A 6,048-nucleotide genomic window follows, 5' to 3' on the forward strand; every position below is an offset into this window, starting at 1 on the left:
TGAGCCACCGTGCCTGGACCAAGATTGTTCTTCTGATGCCAGCTGTACTTCAGGGGTCCTCAGGACACCCACACTTCCGACTAACTACCTATATGGAGATTCCCATGACCCTAGTAGATTTAATAATTTGCTATATTGACTAACAGAACTCACTAAAAGTGCTGTACTTATGATTATCACTTTCTTAGAAAAGATATATGTTGGGGAAGGGGTCTTGGAGGAACTGCAGAGATTTATGACCTCTCCATGTGAGATCAGGGCATGCCACTCCCCAGGAGCATCCATTTGTTCACAAAAACCAGGAAGCTCCACTGAGCTACATTGTTCAGAGTTTTTACTGGGGCTTCATATGTAGGCATGATTGCTTAAATCCTGGGCCATGTGACTGAACTCCACCACCAAGCCCCCTTACTTCTCAGAAGGTCAGGCAGCTGAAGTCCCAACGCTAATCCTATATTTAGTCTTGTGACCAGCCCCCATTTTGAAGTTTTGTATTGATCCATTATGAGCCACCTTATTAGCATAACAAAGACACTCCTATCACTGAAGAAATTCCAAAAGTTATAAGCAAGGAACTTAGGACAAAGATCAGATAAATTTTTTATTGTAACACAGGCTCTGATAAGATGACTCGAAATTATCCTCCCTGCTTCCTGGCACTCTAGCTTCCTCTATTTGATGCTTACTGTAGCCTCCTTTGGACAGAAGTTTCTACCCTCCAAGGAAAGTTGAGAAGTGCCAAGACCAGCTCAGTCGTGGAGACCCTAACCCAGTAGCACTAGAGGAATTAAAGATATACACACAGAAATATACAGTGCAGAGTGAAAAAACCAGGGGGCTGACAACCTTCAGAGCTGAGAGCCCTGGACAGAGTTTGACCCACATATTTATTGACAGCAAGCAAGTGATAAGCATTGTTTCTATAGATTATAGATTAAGTATTCCTTACAGGAAACAAAGGGATGGGCCGAAACAAAGGGATGGGCTCTGGCTAGTTATCTGCAGCAGGAATATGTCCTTAAGTCACAGATCGCTCATGCTATTGTTTGTGGTTCAGGAACACCTTAAGCGGTTTCCGACCCTGGGTGGGCCAGGTGTTCTGGTAAACCTCACATTGCCCTCATTCCAATAAACCCACAACCTTCAGCGTGGGTGTCATAGCCATCACAAGCATGCCACAGTGCTGCAGAGATTTTGCTTATGGCCAGTTTTGGGACCAGTTTATGGCCATATTTGGGGGCCTGTTCCCAACATATTCCCCCTTTTTGTTTTTGCAACACGATAAAAGCAAAGGCGGCTTTATCACAGTGAGCTACTTCTTGCAGGAGTCGGGATCTGCATCTGCAGACTATACAAAGACAAACAACACAGACTAAAAGCACAATCATCATTGAAATCACAGGGCTTCCAAGTGTTGTTATCCATTTTAATGGGTTACTAGCTGCTAATCTGTCTGCAGCTCCTTCAAGCACTCCAGTTCCTGGCATTACAGTCAGGTGTGCCTGTGATGCTTTAAATATTTCTTCTTTTAATTTTGCAATATCCAAAGAGAAGTTTGTAGAGTGTCCTTCTAGATGATTTTTTATTCTCTCCCAAATTTTGATCTTATTATGAGCCATTAATAGTTTCCACAAATCCTTATGTTTAGCTTCTAGAGTGGGCCATATCATTTGAGGTTAAGGTGCCACTATACTGCCATGTTTCCAGATAATAGGAACTCTTGCCGTATTTCTTACCATTTCTACCATCTGACCATTTTGTTTATACCAGCTGAACATAGTGTGGCCATGGCACGCAGACTGAGAGGTGCAATTCAAGCTAAACATCCCCTTAGGGGACCAATCAATAATGATTCCATAGGAATCATTGTGCAACAACTCTGTTTTGCGATGCAATCTTCCCAGACAAGCATGTTCATTATTTCTGGTCAGGACCAATTCTGTTTACAAATAGGTTTTTGAGGGTGGTATGCCTCAATTATAGGAGCAGATTTATTACAGTAAATACTGAGATCAGAAAGCATGTGTAAGTGTGTCATAGTGATTGCATCTAGGCACTATTGCCAGCCAAGATTGATAAATATGCCCAATAAGTATAATTGCTCTCTGTGTCAGCCCTTGTTGAAGGAATACTCATGGCAACGGTGATCACCGCTATCACAGCTAACCAGTAAATTACTCATTGTGACTCGTCCCACTTTCCTCAGGTTTTCTTCCACCATCTGTGATAGCTTCTTGATCTGTCCCCAGGTAGATGGCTGTGTTCCACAGGTGTAGCTTGTCACAGTTAGGGTCCTCCTCAGGGTCAGTCTCAACATGGCTGCAACCGGGGAGTCCTCAGGATCCTCCTGGAATCTCTTCCTCGGCATCTCACTTATGATAAGGTTTCAGGTGTTTTGATGGTATCCAAATTGGCTGCTGGTTTTGGCCTGGAGAAACACAAGCATAACCTCAACCCCAAGTTATTTTACCTATTTCCCACCTTTTTGTTGTTGGATCTCTCCACCAAGCTGGTTTCTGTAGATGCTGTTCAGCTGCTGGTAACATCTGGCCTTTAGGCAGGCTCAAAATATTTAAAGTCAATAATACTAGATTCAACTGTGTATACAAGGTGTCCCACAGTCCCTGTTTCCCCCCACTTTGCTTTTGCAACTGCTGTTTCAGGGAGAGATTCATTCGTTCCACTATGGCTTGTCCTTGAGAATTATATGGGATACCAGTAATGTGTTTAATATTCCGTATAGAGAAAAATATAGCTAGAGCTTTGCTAGTATAGCCTGGGGCATTATCTGTTTTAATAGAAGCTGGAATGCCCATCACCGCAAAACACTGCAAAAGGTGATGTTTAACACAGGCAGAAGACTCTCATGATTGGCATGTAGCCCAGACAAAGTGAGAAAAGGTGTCCACATATACATGTACCTAAGCTAGTCTCCCAAGTGAGGGAACATGTGTGACATCCATTTGCCAAAGAGAATTAGTTTCCAATCCTCGAGGATTAACTCCTCCCGTGAAAGATGAGGAATGCACCACTTGGCAAGTTGGACATCGCTGGATAATAGCTTTAGCTTCTTTCCAGGTAATGCTGTATCTGCGTTTGAGACCAGAGGCATTAACACGGGTCAAACTGTAAAAGTGTCTGGCATTAGATATTGCAGTAGCAACTAGGAGATCGGTCATTTGATTCCCTTCAGTGAAGGGTCCTGGAAGAGGTATATGAGCCCTAATGTGAGTGATGTAAAAGGGGTGCATTCTACTCCTGACTGCTGTTTGCAACTGGGTAAATAAAGTCATCAGTTGCTCATCTGTGTGAATCATAACTGAGCATTTTCAATTAAGTGTGTGGAATGAACCACATGTGAAGAATCAGAAACACATTGATAGGTATATTAAAAGCAGTCAATACCTCAATTACAGCTACAAGCTCTGCTTTTTGAGCTGAAGTACAGGGTGTCTGAATACATTTTGAGCTAGAATAAGAAGCTTTACCAGTACTAGACCCACCTGTAAAAACATTCTCAGCACCTTCAATTGGTTTAAATTTAGTTATTTTAGGGAGAATTCAGTTAGTTAACTTCAAAAATTGAAACAGTTTCATTTTAGGAAAATGATTATCTAGAATACCCACAAAGTCAGCTAAATGGGTTTGCCAAGTAAGACTATTTATAAAAGTTTGCTCTAGCTGTGTCTTCATGAGAGGGACAATAATTTTTCCAGGATTGTGTCCACATAATTTAACAATCTGAGTTCTCCCATTTCCTATCATAGTAGCAATTTGATCTAAGTAAGGAGTTAGAGTCCGTGAATTAGCATGTGGAAGAAAAAGCTCCTCTACCAAGTCCTGCTCTTGGACAATAACACCAGTAAGTGAATGCTGAGTTGAAAAAATTAGCAATTCTAGAGTCTTCTCTGGATCTATTCTATTTATTTGAGCCTTATGGACTTGCTTTTCAATCAGCTGTAACTCTCTCCCAGCCTCCTTTGTTAATTGTCGAGGGCTGGTGAGACTAGGATCTCCTCTAAGGATGGAAAATAGATTACTCATGGCATAGGTAGGAATGCCTAGAGCAGGTCATGTCCAATTAATGTCCCCTAGTAATTTTTGAAGGTCATTTAATGTGTTCAATGGATCCCTATGTATGGTTACTTTCTGTAGCACAATGGTAGTGTCATTTACTAAGGTCCCCAAGTAGGAGTAAAGAGTAGTAGTCTGAATTTTGTCAGGAGTTACAATTAAACTGGCAGAAGAAATCAAATTTGGCAAGTGATTGGAGTAACTGTCTCCAGTCAGATGTTGGAGTAATATTTCTCAAGTGGGGGCAGCATAAAGTGTATTATCCATACAATGAACAATGTAACACTGTGAAGATTTTTTAGGAGTTTACATAAGTCTGGCAAATTGTTGGACTGTTTAACATGCCTTGTGGCATACGCTTAGCAGGCTGCAGGTTGTTTACCGCAGGAATTGTAAATGCAAACTGTTCACAATCTTGCTCAGCTAAGGGGATAGTAAAGAAATAGTCTTTTAAATCTATGACTATTAAAGGCCATTTTTTCAGAATTATAGCAGGAGAAGTCAATCCTGGCTGTCATGTCCCCCATAGGTTGTATAACTGAATTAATGGCTCTCAAGTCTGTTAACACTCTCCATTTACCTGATTTTTTCTTAATTACGAAAACTGCAGAATTCCAAGGGGAAAATGTTGGAGCTATGTGCCCTTTTTCTAATTGTTCAGTAACTAAGTCCTCTAAAGCCTCCAGTTTCTCTTTACTTAGCGGCCATTATTCTGTCCAAATTGGCTTATCTGTTAACCATTTTAAAGGTATAGGTTCTGGAGGCTTAACAATGGCTGCCATCAAAAATGATATCCTAAACCTTGGCGGGAACTTCGTCTTTCTGCTTGAAGCAGTTCCTTCAAACCTTGCAAATATTTTCCTAGTCCCATACCAGGCACACACCCCATTTCATACATCGTATGTTGGCTTTCAGGGCTACATAATTGTTCCAGAATTATAACCTGTGCTCCCTATTTTTGTAACAAATCTCTCCCCATAAATTTATAGGTACAGATGCTATGATTGGTTGAATAGTCCCAGGTTGTCCACTGGGCCCTTCACAGTGCAAAATATAACTGTTTTGATACACTTCAGGGGCTTTACCAACTCCAACTCTGTTAAATTGAGTGGGTTGAATTGGCCATGTGGACGGCCAGTGCTGTAGAGAAATGATTGAAATGTCTGCTCTTGTATCTACCAAACCTTTAAATTTCTTTCCCTGAATAGTTATTTCACAGGTAGGACATTTATCAGTACTTTGATTTGCCCAATAGGTTGCTTTGCCTTGTTGATTTGTGCTTCCAAATCCTCCTGTTCATTTAATCTCACTTTCCCCATTTCCACATACAGCACAATCAGGAACTGTGCTATGTGCTCTCCCTGGCTCTGCTTTCCGGGGAACAGAAGTAGATATAACAATTTGAATTTCCCCATTGTAATCTGAATCAATGACTCCTGTGTGTGCTTGTACTCCTTTTAAATTTAAACTAGATGGCTGGGTGCTGTGGCTCACACTTGTAATACCAGCACTTTGGGAAGCTGAGGCAGGTGGATCACAAGTTCAGGAGATCGAGATCATCCTGGCGAACATGGTGAAACCCTGTCTCTATTAAAAATACAAAAAATTAGCCAGGCGTGGTGGCGGGTGCCTGTAGTCCCAGCTGCTGGGGAGTCTGAGGCAGGAGAATGGCATGAACCCGGGAGGCAGAGCTTGCAATGAGCCAAGATCGCGCCACTGCACTCCAGCCTGGGTGACAGAGTGAGACTCCATCTCAAAACTAATAAATAAATAAATAGATAAATAAATAAATTCAAACTAGATATGCCTAGAAGTAATCCTATTGTCCCCGCTGGTAACAGCTGACTGGAGACAGTTACATTCTTTAACAGTTCCATTACAAAAGGAGAACCTAGTCCATATTGATTAATAGCTTGTTTAAATTCTTTAAGTATCTTAAAAGGAAAAGGCTCAAATATAGCTATAATATTTCCC

Source organism: Mandrillus leucophaeus, unplaced genomic scaffold (genome assembly GCF_000951045.1).
Source record: "Mandrillus leucophaeus isolate KB7577 unplaced genomic scaffold, Mleu.le_1.0 Scaffold831, whole genome shotgun sequence".
Lineage (NCBI taxonomy): Eukaryota > Metazoa > Chordata > Mammalia > Primates > Cercopithecidae > Mandrillus > Mandrillus leucophaeus.